The sequence below is a fragment of the Pinus tabuliformis genome, chromosome 7 (genome assembly GCF_031772625.1).
Source record: "Pinus tabuliformis cultivar Carrire ecotype Pingquan chromosome 7, CPIR1, whole genome shotgun sequence".
NCBI classification, from domain to species: Eukaryota; Viridiplantae; Streptophyta; class Pinopsida; order Pinales; family Pinaceae; genus Pinus; species Pinus tabuliformis.
Genome location: NC_142293.1, coordinates 585,994,376 through 586,012,401, shown reverse-complemented (window position 1 = coordinate 586,012,401; position 18,026 = coordinate 585,994,376).

Here is an 18,026-nt window from a genome sequence, read left to right as displayed (position 1 = left end):
TAAGTAATGTTTCCACTTTTTCACACTCTATACTAATGCATACAATTCTTTATCATACGTGGGATAGTTAACTACTGCAGAATTAAATGTCTCAGAATGATAACATATGGGTTTACCATGCTGTATCAACACTGCTCCCATGGCATAGTCACTAGCATCCATTTGGATCTCAAACGGTCTTTGAAGATCTGGCAGTGCTAGTACTGGTGTTGTACTAATCTTTTCTTTCAAGGTGTTGAAGGCTTTCTATTGTTTGCCTCCCCACTGAAGCACCTTGTTCAATCATGTTAAAGCATGTAAGGGAGCTTCAATTAAGGAAAAGTTAGGAATGAATTTTCTCCAATATTGTGCTACTCCTAAGAAGCTCCTAACTTCTATAGCAGATTTGGGTTTAGGCCAGTTTACAATGACTACCACCTTAGAGGGATCTATCTTCAATTCACCACCCCCTACTATACGTCCCAAATAATTCAAGGATGTTTTGCCAAATTCACATTTTGAGAGTTTAACATAAAGTTTTTCTCTTTTCAAAACATCTAGTGTTTTCTTAACATGCTTTAAATGTTCTTCCCATGCTTTGCTAAATATCAGAATGTTATCCAGATATACAATAACAAAATCATCAAGAAAAGGTTTCAGTACATCATTCATTATTCTTATGAAAGTAGCAGGAGCATTAGTTAAGCCAAAAGGCATAACCAGCCACTCATACAATCCCCGCTTTGTTTTGAAAGCAGTGTTCCATGCATCTTGTTCTGCAACTCTGACTTGATGATATCCACTATGCAAGCATAACTTGGAAAAATAAACAACTTCTTTCAATTGATCTAATAGATCATCTATGTGAGGAAAGGGGATAACGATTTTTGATTGTTATCTTATTTAGTGCTTGGTAATCAATGCACATTATCCACGAGCCATATTTCTTTCTCACCAAAACGATTGGAGATCCACATGGTGATGTGCTAGGTCTGATGAACCCCTTCTTGAGCAACCCATGCACCTGCTTTTTGATTTCTGCATTTTCTAAAGCGGACAACCTTTTATACCTGTGGCTGAATGGTTGCTTCATCTCCTAAGTCTGACCCCAAATCTTTCTGAATAGCTACAACAGTCTTCTTCTTCTTGTCTTGGAACTTCTTAGGTCTCAGCTTCGGAAGTAGAACCCAACAGTGCTCATCATCATTCCCATCCTTTTTACAGTGAGTGCATGAAGACTTGCTTTACTGTGCAGTGTTGGCCTTCCTCTCTTTCCATTTTTGTTTTCTTTTCGCCTTGTTCTTGCTTGCAATGGGCTTAGATTGTTGTTGGGAAAAGTATCCATTCAGAACGCCCCTATCCCACTCTAAGGTGTGACTGTGCCTTAGCAACAAACAAGGAAAACTGCTTGAGTATTCTTCTTTATGAAATGTAAATGAAGAGGAAGGATGTAACTAACCTGTGTCTTGCGCTAGTTTGTTGATCCAATCGCTCCTCTCTTCAATAGCTCCCAACTCCCTGCTCCCTTACTGGCCCAGCTTCACCGAATTCCTGCAAGATCACAGAAGAGAGAAACTACACGAAGATATAGATTTACATTCATAAAAAGCTCAGGATCAGATTAAGCTAAACATGCAAATATAACAAAACATCACTGATATACAAGCATGTAGAAGAAACTCAAATAGTTTTATTGATATGATAAGAAAGTCCAAGAGGAGATACAACCAAGTGAGTCCCGATCCAGCATCTACCTCCCAGCAAAGGAATCCCTTCCTCACCTCCAACAATGCATAAATCACCCCATGCACTAATCTCAATCTCAAACCAACAACAATTCTCTGCAAAGTACAAAATTCCAGCCTCTGGATCTCTGGGATGAGGGATCCATATATAGATGTAAGCAGAGAGGATGAGTCAGCTTATGTTTTGACTTGTGGCTTCTCTCTGTCAGTTCTTGCTTCCACTTGGAGACTGAGAGCCTCTTACTCATCACTGGTCGAATTCAGTGAGGAAAGTGTCATTGGAGAAGATTCTGGAAGCTTCCATTGTCTCTCCACCTCGTTGAATGACTCTGCCACTTGTCATTTCCCGCTCAATGCACCTGGGTAGTGCATTCAAGTGTGTTGCAACGCACCTAGCCAATGCATTTCAGTGCTTTGCAACGCAGGCAGCTAGTGGAGCTTCTGAATTGATCCTGATTTGACTAGTTTTGAGCAGTTTCTAGTGGAGAACTTCTGGGAGAAGCTGTCATTGGTGGACCTTGTTCCTTTAGGGGCAGGAACAACACTTTTAGGGACTTTGGATCCCTTGGATTATGGAAATTTCATGGTTATAGCTGAAAGGCACAAAAATGTCTATAACAGTTGCCCCCTAAAGTATGAGGCCGTTTATCGGGTGAAATGATTTATTAGGAGGATCCGAAGTTCTTTCAATGCTGGGAGGAGACCTGTAATAAGATACAATACAATACATTATTTTCATACTGTTTTCATGATCTAGCTGAGGCAGGCATTCCCATGCTCAGCTTTATAAATTCATTTTTATGTACATAGGACAGACAATCGTCTGATGGTAGACTGATGATTCTGATGAAATCATCATCCTTTTGGTAGGATGATTATCTGTGCTGCAATGCTGTACATGTCAATGTATTTATTTTTCCTGAATATATATCGCAGCCCGGATGGATGAAACTAGATCCGGGGTCTTCAATCTCGTCCGATCTTCACTCTAAGTACAAGTCGATCCATGTGAGAAATGTTTTGAAGTCGAACATGGAAAGACATCGCTTGATTACCAGTCAATGATGTAAACTGTTAACAAGCGCGGGAGGAATCACCGATAATGATAATGACCCTCAAGGTACTGTAGTACAATTCACGTGGTGTGAATAAAGGACTTGGCGTCGAACACCACGCAAAATCTTTCGGTCGAAGGTCATTGATGTATACCTGTCGTCGGAAGTGAGAAACTTGCCATTGAGGCATGCAAGCTTCAAAGTACTGAAGGGGGTGTTCCTAGATCAACTTCTTGGATAATGAGCTGATGTCAACAAGAAGCGATCTGTCAAAGGAGGGCCTTAATGAATCCCACATCAATGACACAGAACGGAGCAGATGATTTTGATGGAGGTGAAAACGATCTGATGATATATGGTTCAGGGTGGCGGTCATGAAAGAATGAAGTATAATGTATGGTAGTGGATGGGACACGGGTGACTTCTCTGAATGACTTCTCTTGAACATATCGGCGACACTTATATGATGGATTGGTAGCATTTACCCCAAAGGTGGATGGTATGGCGAGACCATGGTGATGTGACCGGTGAATGAAACAACCCAACCCGACTCAGGCACGGAGTGGAAGTGTCATGTTCAAGAGCGACTTGCTACCAATAAAGGTTCTTTGAGTTTCTTCCCAATTTTTCCCCAGTCAGCTGACCAGTACCTCTTTATTTTTGTCAAGCTTGAGGAGGATAACATATGCTTGTTCTATAATTTGCCATTCGGGCAAACCCATCGCTATGTTTTACCGAGCCTAGTGATAGTGAAACTCGTTCTCGTCTAAAGACAAGTTTGTCGCTATTAATGTTTTTAACGAGTCTAACGACAAAGATAACTCGGTCCTTTTCATTTTTAGAGAGTTTGAAAAGGTATGTAAAGTTAACTCCGAAAATCCTTTTTCATCATCTAATCCCTTAAGTCCGAAAAAGTATAAAATAATACAGAAGGGATGAATTTTCGATATTTTTAACGAGCCGAACAAAACAAGCGCTCGATCTTTTTGTGCAATAATCCCTCAGGTCCAAAAAGATTAAAATCTAGAGGAGGGATAGCTCTTCCGGTCGCTTTAACGAGCTGGAAGGCCAAAACTTGGCAATCTTTTCATATTTTACGAGTCAGATGAAAAGAGCTTAAAGAAGACTCGTCTTTTGAGGAACGAGTGATAAAATGGGTAGCAGCTGATTCCAGGTAAGGGTTGGAATTTTCCAAGCACGGCAGTGTCACAAGGATGGCTAGTGAAATCACTCTTCGTAGCTGTTCCTCAAAATGGGTAAACAATCAAATGGAGTTGAATGATCGGCCAATGGAAAAGTGGAGGTGACGGTGCAAACATGACCAAGGCTTTAATGGCTGATAATGTTACATTCATGGTGGTTATTTACAGGAGGATAGTTCATTTTTTAATGAGCTTAAACGCGGGTTGAAACACTTGCTCGATCTTATGTTTATTTTTTAGCGAGCATGAACTATGTGCTAAAACTGCTCGATCTTATGTTTATTTTTTAACGAGCATGAACTATGTGCTAAAACTGCTCGATTATCCAGTCATATGATAAGAATGTCTCATGTAAGATGCCATTTTTTATGGAGCTTGCGCCTTACAAAGCTATGCCCTACATCCTTTCTTTATGCAAGTTCGAAAACGACTAATCCTAAGAGTTTAAAGGGTTAGAGGTCCTAAAAATTTAAAAAATAAATAGCCGCCCCTTGCTTGCACTCCAAAAGGTTTGCATGCCCCCAGGTATAAAACAGAGTTTCAAAGTTACCCCTACTTTAGTCCGATAAAACATTTGTTTTAGCGAGAGAGGCCTACCTCTTACAGGTCACCTAAAGATTGTTCTATTCACATAGCAAACAAAACACTTCTTTGGTGATGTCTACCGAGATAAACAAAGGTGATTGACTCAGTTCTGTCAACTCACATAACTTTGACAAGAGAATCTTATTCTAGAATAACCCCTATCTCAATCACGGATGGGGTACAGACTAGTCATATTCTCCCGCAGAAACCTACCCTATACCCGAAGTTTTCCTGCCGAAGCAGACCAGGACGCATGCCCCCTGGGTTCCAGTCATATCCCTCTGAATTACTCGCGCTCATCGGGAGGACGGACCGTGGGTTGAGACATTTCTTGCATGAAGAGACCATTTAGGGATGGTATATGACTATTTGCGATGCGTGATTCAGGAAATGAAAGTTGGTCTACGAGCTTGACCACTCTTCCTTCGTGCAGAACACACATTACTCTAAAGAGTGAGGAGACGATGGCTCCCATGCAATATATATAGTCTCGTCCAAGGAGTAGGTTATAATCCAAGGGTCCTTGAATGACCATCACGTTCATTTGAACGGTCTTCCCTTTCAATGTTATGGGCACATTGGGGAGGATCCCTAAAGGTCGACTGGTTCCTTTATCAAAGCCTGTCAGATTTCTCATTTCAGACAAAAGCGATGGCGAACCAAGCGCTTTCCAAGCAATAGAGGAAAGGATACTCACAGATGCCCCCTCATCAATGATGGTGCCAGCCATGACCATTCTATATATTTGGACGATAATTCTGAATGGTATGCTTGTTGGTAAACGGGGTCTGCCTAGTTGATTCCAGTCGAAGGAGACAACTAGGTTGCTTGGAGATGGGACCGAGTAGACGGTCGGGTACGGCTCTGACGAACTTCCTTCCTGCGATAAAGGAATGGGTAGGTTGCCCCCGTGTTCGTCGGAGTCTGTGTTGATGAAGAGAATTTGGACGGTGTCATCCTTGTTCTCTTCAGTGACTGTGTCATTCGAAGATAAATCCTCTGAAGGCAAGACCGGGTCAACTGCCGCCTCGACCTTTTGACTTTCGTCAGGTATGGATTCAGCTGGTTCATCTTCAATGACCGGCGCTTCAGCTGACCACTTGAGCGGGCCAGCTGGATTTTCAACTAACGAAGGACTCGGCAAGAGTTTTTTATATCCAGGAGGAAGTCGTAACGGTGAAACCGGACGATCATCCAAAACTCTTTTAGCTTCGCCTAAGAAGGGACAACGGTGGATGGCGTGATTGCCTTCGCACAGTTTACAAGGATATCTAGCTCTCCCTTTTTGTCCTGGGACTTCACTTTCGCTAGTTGACGGTGTGCTTTCAACATGGCTATCAGAGGTTGATGCTACTGGATTGTGCAAACGGGGAGACCAGTCCCTTAGTATCCGAGGGATGCAGGGACAATCTCTGTGAAAGTGGTCTCCCTTGCAAATGACACATGGCGATTTAGGCCTGGTCAGTGCAGTGTGTGGATTTTCGTTAGACGACACTCGTTTGCCCCCAGTCGCTTTTGGCTCCTTCTTCTTCTTCTCTTTCTTCTTCTTTTCCTTCTTCTCCTTAGGAACTTGACTTATGGCTTTGCCAACCCCATCAAGCGAAGAGGAAGGAGGAGAGGAAGAATTAGAGGAAGTGGAAGGTTGGTGGGTAACTCTGGACTGGTCTAACTGCTGATTCGACTGTTCAGGAATAGTGGTGTTCTGAACGACATTTGTTGAGAAGAGCCAGACAGGCAAGCCAATTGTCAGTCCTGGAAGCGACAATGTGGCCATATGGGGCACACCAACATCTCCCCAAGAGGAGAAGGGACTAGGATTTCCACCAAGGGGAATTCCTTGGTTGGTAGGCTCCCATTTCTCAACCTAAAGATCAACGCAGGAAAAAGGGTATGAATATTCCGTTTAAAATAAATTTTAACGACGCTTGGACACAAATTGCTTTTTCAATTTTAAAGAGTCGAGAAAAAGCAAAAGATGACTCTAGTCTCCTTCGATTTTTAATGAGCCTGAAGTGACAAGTGCTCAGATGGATCTTTTCTGTTAAGGAGTCTGAAAAGGAACGAAAGGGACTGCTCTAGAGTTCTACTTGAGGGTGTGCCAAACCAATCGCAAAACCGCAGAATACTTTTCTAGGGTACGGGTGGTCAATCTTCCCGAATGCTGTGTTCAGTGCATTGCAATCAGTAGGGCGGCCGACACGGCTTCCTATGGATAAAGGTTTTATGCCTATAGGGGTCTCCCAATATATACTCGACGGTACGTGGGAGCACAATCCGTACTGGTACTTATCGTCTCTCAGGAGGAATCACCCAACCATCAGTGAGGCCGAAAGTCACCAGGTTTTACGACGCCGGAACACGTCTCTAGCCTAGACCTCTATGTTGTGCGTTAAGTTACAAAGCGTTGTTAAGTTCATTCAATTTATTTTAGGTTGATCTTTCTTAGAAGTTTTCCTTTTTGGATCACCACGAGATGTAGATACAATTCCTAAATGCAGTCTAAAGATGATAAGCAAGCTTTTATCTCTTTTCAACAATGAAAATCCTAGCTACAAGGGGAAAAGAAAGACACAATCTTTTCTCAAAGAGCAAAGAGCACACTGTAAATGCAATTTTCCTAAATCAAATCATACAAACTGTCAAAATGCAAATGCACTTGTGCATGTATTTGTTTTCACTTTCTTAATATTGATGCCTAAAAATAAAGTTGTTGTACAAATTTGAATTCGATTTCAAGTGAAAAACACAAACAAGCTTCTTTTCGAAATCAAAAAGACGATTACGACACTTTATGATTTTGAAGTAAACACTTGTTTCGACACTAGAAATTCACAAATTCAATCCAAATGACAAAAGTAAAAGCGCAATCAACTGTCAACAGCAAACACACTTACTCCTAAGATCAAAACGACACTTACGACAGGTCTAGATCTAAGGGCGACAGTATGACTAGTTTACTTTTGTAATGGGAAACTGCAAATGATGTAACAAATACACAAAAAGAAATACAGTTTCTTTTATACAACTAAGGCGGAATTGAGGCAAAGAAAAGGGGTTTTCAGATAGGTACACACTGATAACAGGCTGCAAAAATCAGAGATAAAACTGAACAAAATGAAGCAAAGAACCACAGCTGCACAGGGCAAAGGCTGATCAGCGCACCTGTTGCACAGAGAAATTGAATTGCAGCGCAGGTAGCCCTCTCGGGACCTGCGTTGAAATGCAGAACCTCTTCACAGAGCCTGCGCTGAAACAAAAACGAGAATTTTCTCTGGGTTCTGGGTCACGGTTTGCAGTTTAATCTATGGTTTTTGGCCGGATAAAAGCTATCAGTAAGGTACAATTAGAGGGATGATTTAAAGGAGGATTAAGAGCTATCACAAAGGGCAGTTAGAGCATTTGTGGATCAGCTGTTCAGATCATAAACAGGCCCAGTGAATGGACTAGAGTAGCAGATCTCTACTTTGCATTTGTAAATGGCAAATGCAGTTCGATTCGCCACTCCTAAGTTTATGAGAAGAACAACAATAGAAACACAAATAAACTAACTAGATACGATCCCCAGTGGAGTCGCCAATTTGTTGTTGGGAAAAGTATCCATTCAGAACGCCCTTATCCCACTCTAAGGTGTGACAGTGCCTTAGCAACAAACAAGGAAAACTGCTTGAGTATTCTTCTTTATGAAATGTAAATGAAGAGGAAGGATGTAACTAACCTGTGTCTTGCGCTAGCTTGTTGATCCAATCGCTCCTCTCTTCAATAGCTCCCAGCTCCCTGCTCCCTTACTGGCCCAGCTTCACCGAATTCCTGCAAGATCACAGAAGAGAGAAACTACACGAAGATATAGATTTACATTCATAAAAAGCTCAGGATCAGATTAAGCTAAACATGCAAATATAACAAAACATCACTGATATACAAGCATGTAGAAGAAACTCAAATAGTTTTATTGATATGATAAGAAAGTCCAAGAGGAGATACAACCAAGTGAGTCCCGATCCAGCATCTACCTCCCAGCAAAGGAATCCCTTCCTCACCTCCAACAAAGCATAAATCACCCAATGCACTAATCTCAATCTCAAACCAACAACAATTCTCTGCAAAGTACAAAATTCCAGCCTCTGGATCTCTGGGATGAGGGATCCATATATAGATGTAAGCAGAGAGGATGAGTCAGCTTATGTTTTGACTTGTGGCTTCTCTCTGTCAGTTCTTGCTTCCACTTGGAGACTGAGAGCCTCTTACTCATCGCTGGTCGAATTCAGTGAGGCAAGTGTCATTGGAGAAGATTCTGGAAGCTTCCATTGTCTCTCCACCTCGTTGAATGACTCTGCCACTTGTCATTTCCCACTCAACGCACCTGGGTAGTGCATTCAAGTGCGTTGCAATGCACCTAGCCAGTGCATTTGGGTGCTTTGCAACGCAGGCAGCTAGTGGAGCTTCTGAATTGATCCTGATTTGACTAGTTTTGAGCAGTTTCTGGTGGAGAACTTCTGGGAGAAGCTGTCATTGGTTGACCTTGTTCCTTTAGGGGCAGGAACAACACTTTTAGGGACTTTGGATCCCTTGGATTATGGACATTTCATGCTTATATCTGAAAGGCACAAAAATGTCTATAACATAGATGATCCTCCAACTTTTGGGTTCCCATTCTTTCCTCTAGCTTCTAGATGTGTAGCTTGAACAGATACCTCATCTATGCTGGTGGGATTAAACATGAGGATAGTGTGCCTCATGTAGCTGTGTAGACCACCGATGTACTTCAACAGAGTCTCAGGTGAGTCTAATGAGATTCCTAGAATCAAAGCTCTCTTCCTAAATTCTTGGGTGTAACCTTGTACACTTTGCCCTTTCAATTGTCGAAGAGTTTTCTAGCTCATCATGGCTTGCTGCATGTAGGCCAGTGGATAGAACTACTTTTTGATTGCAAAAACAAATTCACTCCAGACAGAAAGAGTCTTACCATGTCTTTTCATGTTAGCTTGGGTCCTGCCTTCCCACCAAACCAAGGCAGTGCCTCCAAGGCATAGGTTGGCTAGCTGAATCTTTCTCTTATCTAAATCTATACTCTGCACTCTACAATAAACATCAATTTGTCTAATCCAATTTTTCCAACTTTTCTACATTCAACTCTCCATCATATATTGGTAAATCAAATTTAACATCTAGTTTAATCAAAGATGTCTTCTTTTTATGTTCAGGGCTATTAGGAGGTGTGAGAAATATTTCTACTTTCCCTTTGCCTTTTGAGTGGTCATGGAGGAGAGACTCTTCTTCTCCTTTATCTTGTTTGGAGCCTGATGAATCTTCATCTTTATGTTTTCTAAAGTCCTTATACATTTCCTCTACCATGGAACTTATGGCCAAGAAACTATCTACAAATTGAGGGTCTGGCCCCACAGAACCTTTCTCCGACATTGTCTTCTCAGGATAGACTCTTCCAATTTCAGGATTAGTTTCGACCAAATCTCCTTCTCCTAATTTGAGCTTTGATCTAGTTAGCATTCAATAGCTAAATCCAACACAAGCTTGTCTAACCTTAACAACCTATAGCTCTGATACCACTTGATCTGGAATCACCACTAGGTGACCTCAGGAAATTAATGAAGGTATTACAAACTCATGTGCTAGGATATGCCTATGTTAATTTAAGCAATGGATCGATAAGATTGTGAAATACATAGGCATTGGAAAATAGTAAGAGAAACATATCAAGCAAATGCAAAACACAACAATTTAATAAGGAGTTTGCCCAATCCTCCTGGGCTACGTCTCCTGGTCCAACTTTCAGTGGTGGCCTTTTCTATTGTGTCTTTAAGAAAATTTTTTACAATGAGGAGATCAATTTGAGTCTCCTGTAACAGATGATGCTTAGTAGGGTGGTACTTGGATTCTCCAAGCCACTAGAGTACAGAGACTCCCCCTTACCAAGTCTCGACCTCAACTGGTCTTAATGGGATGAGTCTAATCTGGAACTCAGTTCCCAACCGATATCCTCACAGGGATTGCTTGAACCTCTCAAGCCTTCTCGGTTCTGTCTGCTCAATGCTGCCTTAGCTTTGCAGGTCAGCTCAACTTCTCTATTCTTTGCTTCTTTCTTCACTCTCTCCTCTAACTCCCCTCTGCTCTTTGTCTGTTCATGGCTTAAAGCCAATCTGTCCCCTGACTATTCGCTTCCTCTTCCAGCTCTTGAGATCGCCTGCCTTTGTCTGCTGGAATTCCCTGCTTCTGAGCCATCACCACTGTGTAATGTTTCGCAGAGAGGTGGCCACTTGTCCCCTCACGAAATGAGCAATAGCTCTTCCTCGAATGGTCGTTATTTCAGCTATTCTGTGAAATGATTCATCCGCCAGCTCAACAGTCATGTCGGACCCCAAATTTCATATGCCTCAGCTTATTCTTTTGCCAAATCTGGTCTCCCATCGGGTGCAATCTCTGCCATTGATCTAGGGCCTCCAGATCTTATGGTTATCGCTTTTATCACACAGGTGATTTGCTCAACCGTCACCTTGCGATGAGAGCGGTTTTCTCTCTCATCCGCCGAACACGTGTCATTCAGTGTATGGCATCGCTTGGTCCTCTGACAAACCCTCTTATCGCTTGAGGGGCTTGCGATATCCCATCGGTTTCTAGGCGTGGGACCCACCTTCTAACATTTTAGGTGTTTCCACATGGTTTTACCTGTTTTTCACATGACTAGGTGGCGGGGCTTTTCCTTCTCTGAGGTTTTTATCCTTCGATACATGATTAGCGCTTATCAGAAACGACCTCTGTTTTCGGATCTGGACTCCCTATTTTCTAGTTTGCGCCACTGCGTGGTCTCCATGGGACAACAGTCAATACGCCTTGACCGAGGGCCCTCGTTGTTCCTTGTTGGCTACAAACTGCCACTGTCCAGAGGTCTTTCCTAATATGTCATTTGAAATAGTCATAGAAACTCTGATAATTTTCAAGGATCCAATTTGGATCAATAAGCATTCACACTGATCGATAAAAACGTTGCCCCCTGCATGGATCCCTTCATCATTGTAGATCCTTCTTCACATAAAGGAGCCATGATCACTCACTCTAGCTCGGGAACCATCTCACATGCATATATGAAATTTTAGCCTCATTATGCTACATTCATTATTCATTCACCCAATTTTCCCGAGCCCTCTCACAATACTAATGGATTCACCTTTGTGTCCTACATTTGGCCTATCATTCATCCACATCACATAGCCCATTTATATCACTTCACCCACCCACCAGACATGGAGACCAACCAATGGAGCCCCAACCATTAGTAGATACATTACACCTTCACACAGGTTAATATCATCATGGGGAACCCGTCTCCATGGCTTTATATCCAAACCAACCTCTATTCTTTTGGCAAGCGTACAAAGATTTTTTCAAAAAAAAAGAAAATATCCCATCCACATTTGATTTTTACAACTCATGGCCCTCACCCCTACAGTCTCTAATCACCTTTAGTCACAGATCATCAGAAATTGCCCCCATTTTTCACATTTGTCAAAAATCACTTACACCCATCCTGGAAATCCTACCGACTCTAGGATCATAAGGAAGCATGTTTTTGACCGCTGTCATTTGCATATCAAGCTCTAACTTCAGAATAACTATCTGTATCCTCCAATATTGATAGCCCTCACTATCATGACTATCTGGCCCAATTTATTACAATTTGATCATATCTCACATTGATTTCCCAGCTCACCATGTTTGTTAGGTCTCTATAATACTAGTGATTACCCCATTACTATTGTAGTTGTATCCCTTATTATATTGTTGTGCCCCTGTTGTCCCCATATTTTTCTTACTGTGCCCCATAGAATCCCTCTAATGTTATTTTTGTGCCTTTATATTATTATTGTTAGGTCGGCTGGGTTATATTGTGACTCCTTAGACTCCTATATATAGAAAGGAGGTTCTGTCATTTGAATCATCAAAGAATCATTCATTTGTGTAATGTAAAGGATGTTTATCCCCTTGAAGAGGCTGAATTCTAAGGCGTTGATCTATCTTTTCTATCTTTTTGTGAGCTGGTTTCATAACATTTGTTATCAGAGCTTTGGATTCTATGGTTTCACTGCTCCAAATAGGTCATCGTGGAATTTTCACTAGAATTCTTTTTCTGCCATGTTTCAGAAGTGAAAAAAAAAACCCATTTGATATGAAATCACACTAAACCTCGAGTCTGAATTTCATAGCTTTTCATGCTATATTTGCGGAGATATGATCTGAGGAAGTTGGTCTTTTTGCAAACTCCTGAATTACATTCCAAACAGGTGACCTTGGAAAAATCGTCATAACTTTCTCTCTAAGCATCAGATTGAAATTTAGTAAGTAGGTACAGAAAGAGGACGGACTGTGGTTTCTTGTATATATTTTTCAGAGCCAAAGGTCAAGAGAGGGACATGTGGCATGTCATACAAGTTCACTCTACTGAACTAGTCTATAATCAGGTCACTGTGGGAGATTTAACATAACTCTTCCTTGGAAAATCCAATTGGGACCATATTGGTGGCATTGGAAAGAGGACACAGAGGGCTACTATACATCACAATTTCAAAACTGGATGGTCCAAAATTACAGAGATACATCAAAGGCAGTATCGAGCTCCTACAAAGTGAAAAAATGTGTGGATATTTTTTTAAATTTCTGCTTAAGCTTGGTTTGAAAAATTATTTTGAAGGAATTCAAAGGGCATAGTAGAGCATTATTATCGGTAACTAATGCCTTGAGGAAAGAAAATGAAAACTCCTAGTAAGCAACCTAAAATCTCTAGCATGACTCATGAAGAAGAGGAAGAAATGCTACATGATATATCAAAATTACAAGACCAAGTGCAACAAATTTCACTCTCACAAAAGCTAACAGAATCTAAGATAAATGGCGTGGAATCTAAGATAAATTGTGTGGAAGCTAAGATGAATGGTGTGGAAGCTAAGATTGACGACTTGAAGATATATTTGAGGACATATTTGACAAATTTTCTACAAGAAATACTTACTAATGGTGAAAGGGTAGTAAATGAAACTCATGATGCGAACAAAAGAAATGTTAATCATGATTTCATAGACTCTAATGTTGGATCTAAGACCCACCATATTCCAAAAATTGATATGAGGAAGTTTGATGGAAAGGATCCCGCAACATGGATATTACAGATGGAGCAATTTTTCGATCTCAATAATGCGCAAAACACACAAAAGGTATGTATTGCAACTTTATATTTGGAACCAAATCAGTTTGTATGGTATCAATGGCTTTGCTCTCATACACAAATTATCAGTTGGGAAATTTTTATGGAAGAATTGACAGAACATTATGAGGATACAAAAAGCAACACTTTTTTTAGTCAATTGATAAGTCTCAAACAAAAGGGTTCAATAATAGAGCACATTGAGGAGTTCCAAAAATTAAACATAAGGGTAAAAAATATTCTAGAGGATCATATGATTGATGTGTTCATAGGGACTTTAAAGGATAATATCCAACATGATGTTCGCCTTTGGGAACCTGATTCATTAGAGAAGGCATTCAGGTTAGCAAGAAAAATGGAAAGCAAAATTATGGTAACGAGAAAGCATACCACTCACAACTATAAAGATGGAAGTGTTGTTGCCCCTTGTCTTCCACAACCTATAAGGTTGACACCACAACAATTGGAAGAAAAAATGAGCAAAAGGGATTTGTTACAATTGTGATAGCAAATACACTAAAGGTCATAAGTGTGCTGAGAAGAAATTATTCTACATAGATTGTGAAGAGGAAGAAGAAAAGGAGCAATAAAGGTCAAAAGAAGAGGATATACTCTAGGAACAAAGCCTAGATAAAGAAGAAATGAATCCAACCATATCTTGTAATGCATTGGCTGGAATGACCACTCCTTAAACCATCAAGATAGAAGGACAAATCAGGAAGAAAAATGTAATAGTGTTGATTGATTCAGGAAGTACCCACAATTTTATTCATTGTAAGGTAGAAAAAGAATTGAATTGCTTCCTATATCTAGCACCAGAGTGTCAAGTGCTGGTTGCAAATGGAGGAACAATAAACTTCTCTAGAAAGTGCCACAATATCAAGCTATCCATCGGAGAATATGTATTGACTAGCCCAATGCTTTCCATTCCAATGGAAGGTGTTGATGTTGTACCAAGAGTCCAATGGCTATAATCCTTGGGTACAATAGCTTTTAATTTTCAAGAACTTTTCTTGAAATTTTCTGCGGAAGGAAAGGAAGTTGAATTAAGGGGTATTGTAGGGAAACTGGGAAAGATAATCAGTTCTAACGGTATGACAAAGATTCTAAAAAAGGAACAAAGAGGTATAATTACACAATTATGTTCGCTAGATGTTTCCACATCGAAATCATCTATTTCTCCAGATCTCCAAAAAGTCTTGGACAATCATTCCAAGGTATTTAAGACTCCCAAAGGTCTCCCACCTATTCGTGATCACGATCATGCTATTCATCTGATTCCAGGAAGTGTTCCTCCAAACATTAGGCCGTACAGATATCCCTATGCCCAAGAGAGTGAAATTGAATGTATGGTTGCCAAAATGCTAGCGGCTGGTATAATTCAACCTAGTGAAAGTTCTTTCTCTGCTCCAATAGTATTGGTGCACAAGAAGGATGGATCATGGTGCATGTGTCTGGATTATAGGGAGCTCAACAAGCTCACTATTAAAGATAAGTTTCCCATTCCTGTCAATGATGAATTACTGTATGAATTGCATGGATCAATTTACTTCACCAAGTTGGAACTTCATTCAGGATATCATCAAATCATAATGAGGACTGAAGACATTCTGAAAACAACATTTAGAACTCATGAGGGTCATTATGAATTTTTGGTCATGCCTTTTGGCCTTACCAATGCACCTTCTACATTTCAAGGTTTGATGAATTCCATTTTCAAACCCTTCCTTAGAAAATTTGTGTTAGTATTTTTTGATGATATACTAATCTACAACAAGTCTTGGAAGGATCATGTTGAACATGTTGACTGGGTGCTACAACTATTGGAGGAGAAACAATTATATGCAAAAGGATCCAAATGTTTCTTTGGAGTACAAGAGATGGAGTATCTGGGTCATATTGTATCTCATGAAGGAGTTAAGGTAGACCCTAGCAAAATTAAAGCCATTAAGGAATGGAAAATCCCCACATCCATAAAGCATATGCGAGGTTTTCTGGGGTTGATAGGGTATTATCTCAAGTTTGATAAGAATTATGGGAGAATAGCAGCACCTCTAACAACATTATTGAAGAAAGATGCATTTTCATGGACTCCAGAAGCAACAAACGCCTTCGAACATCTTAAAGAGGCAATGTGCCAAGCACTGGTCTTAGCTACACTGAACTTCATAAAAAAACCTTTATTGTGGAATGTGATGCTTCAGGAAGTGGAATTGGTGCTATTTTAATGCGAGATGAAAGACCCATTGCTTTTGAAAGTCGTCCAATCAAGGGAAAGTTTTTACACAAAGCTATTTATGAGAAGGAAATGTTGGCAATACTACATGCACTTAAGAAATGGCGACCCTACCTAATGGGAAGACACTTCAAGGTAAAAACGGATCATGATAGCCTTAAATACTTTTTAGAACAAAGATTATCCTCTGAAGAGCAACAAAATTGGGTCACAAAGACATTGGGTTATGACTTTGAAATCATCTACAAAATAGGGAAGCAAAATGTGGTGGCAGATGCACTCTCAAGAAAGGATGAGGATGTGGAAGAATTGTTGTCCACCATTTCTATTATCCAACTAGATTGGATAAATGAAGCAAGGGAGGAATGGAAGAATGATGAAGAAGTGTGGACACTTATTCAAAAGTTACAACAAGATTCCAGTACATCTGATACATTTAGTTGGAAAAATGATTCGTTATGGTACAAATATCGCTTATACCTCTGTAAGAAATCCCAACTCAAACAAAAGATTCTTATGGAATTGCACACTTCTCCTTTAGGAGGGCACTTAGGATTTTTGAAAACTTACCACAGGGTTAAGAAGGAATTTTTTTGGGATGGCCTTAAATCGGATATTCAAAAGTTTGTGGTGGAATGTTTGGTTTGACAACAAAATAAAGCTGAAACAATTAAGACCTCGAGTCTATTACAACCTTTATCCATTCCAAGCCAACATTGGGAGGAGGTTTCAATGGATTTTATCATAGGTTTACCCAAGTCTGAGGGAAACAATGTCATCATGGTGGTAGTTGACAAACTTACCAAGTATGCACACTTTTGTGCATTATCACATCCATTTAAAGCCAATACAGTTTCTACTGCATTTATAGAAACAATTCAAAAGCTACATGGAAACCCAAAGATTATTGTAAGTGATAGAGATCCCATTTTCACTGGAAAATTTTGGACAGAATTATTTTCTTATCTTGGTACTCAGTTAGCTCATAACTCATCTTATCATCCTCAATCTGATGGGAAAACTGAGATAGTAAACAAATGTTTGGAAGGATATCTTCGTTTCTTTGTATATGATAAATAGACGCAATGGGTCAAATGGTTTCCTCTGGTTGAATGGTGGTATAACACTTCCTCCCATACAACAACAAAAATGACCCCATTTATGGCACTTTATGGATATCAGCCACCATCCATCACATCATATTTAAGAGAAAATTCTAAGGTTCAAGCAGTGGAACATCACATCGAGCATCAACAACAAGTCCTCCAACTCTTAAAGGATAACCTTGTGTTGGCGCATAATAGAATGAAACAACAGGCAGATCAACATTGCAGTGAAAGAAGTTTTGATGTAGGTGATTGGGTATTCCTACGGCTACAACCATATAAACAAATGTCCCTCAAGCAAGCTAAGAAGGATAATAAATTATCACCAAAGTATTATGGTTTGTACAAGGTGTTGCAAAATATTGGTACTATGGCATACAAATTGGAGCTTCCTGCAGCTTCTCGAGTGCACCTAGTTTTCCATGTTTCATGTTTAAAGAAGTTTATAGGCAACAAGCTCTTATTTCAAACAATATTGCCAGAACTTGATGAGGAAGGAAAAATTATATTGGAACCAGAAGTAGTCACAGAAACAAGAAATCGACACCTATGAAATTGATCAATTTCAGAGTATCTAATCAAGTGGAAGAACTTATCCGCTGAAGATTCCACGTGGGAGGATGAGAATTTTATACGGAAGCATCCAGAACTACTCAAGCATTGAGGAAAACACTTTTTTGAAGGAGAGGGGCATGTTAGGTCCCTATAATACTAGTGATTACCCCATTACTATTGTAGTTGTATCCCTTATTAATATTGTTCTGCCCCTATTGTCCCCATATTGTTCTTACTGTGCCCCATAGAATCCCTCTATTGTTATTTTTGTGCCATTATATTATTATTGTTAGGTCGGCTGGGTTATATTGTGACTCCTTAGGCTCCTATATATAGAAAGGAGGTTTTGTCA